This window comes from Penaeus monodon, chromosome 24, assembly GCF_015228065.2.
Source record: "Penaeus monodon isolate SGIC_2016 chromosome 24, NSTDA_Pmon_1, whole genome shotgun sequence".
Taxonomy (NCBI): Eukaryota; Metazoa; Arthropoda; class Malacostraca; order Decapoda; family Penaeidae; genus Penaeus; species Penaeus monodon.
In genome coordinates, this window is record NC_051409.1 from 14,099,378 (window position 1) to 14,099,680 (window position 303).

Here is a 303-nt window from a genome sequence, read left to right on the forward strand (position 1 = left end):
GTCTGATTGTGGCAAAAACTAGACTGATTCTGAAAAGCAATGACCCATTGCGACCACAAAGAAGTCTTGAAGTCTGTTAGTGACCATTGACTTGGAACCACTGTTCGTTTAAGGGGTGGTCACGCTAGCGCTGTATCACCAACAAATGCCTGATGACATGCGTGAAATCCTTGGACGCACAGAGTCCCATGTGCATGGGCTGGTTTTCATCACATGGTCAACATCGTTCAGATGCGAGCGCGCAAACGAATAGCGAAAAAGCTGTACTCTAAATGAAAATATGAAATTAAATGGTCATGTATT

General features: G+C 43.9%; 1 protein-coding gene across 1 annotated transcript in view; it reads left to right on the top strand.

The window, feature by feature from the left end:
- Window positions 1-303, top strand: part of LOC119588866 (calcium-activated chloride channel regulator 2-like) — a 6,109-nt gene that overhangs the window by 238 nt on the left and 5,568 nt on the right. The gene's annotated exons all lie outside the window — the stretch shown is intronic.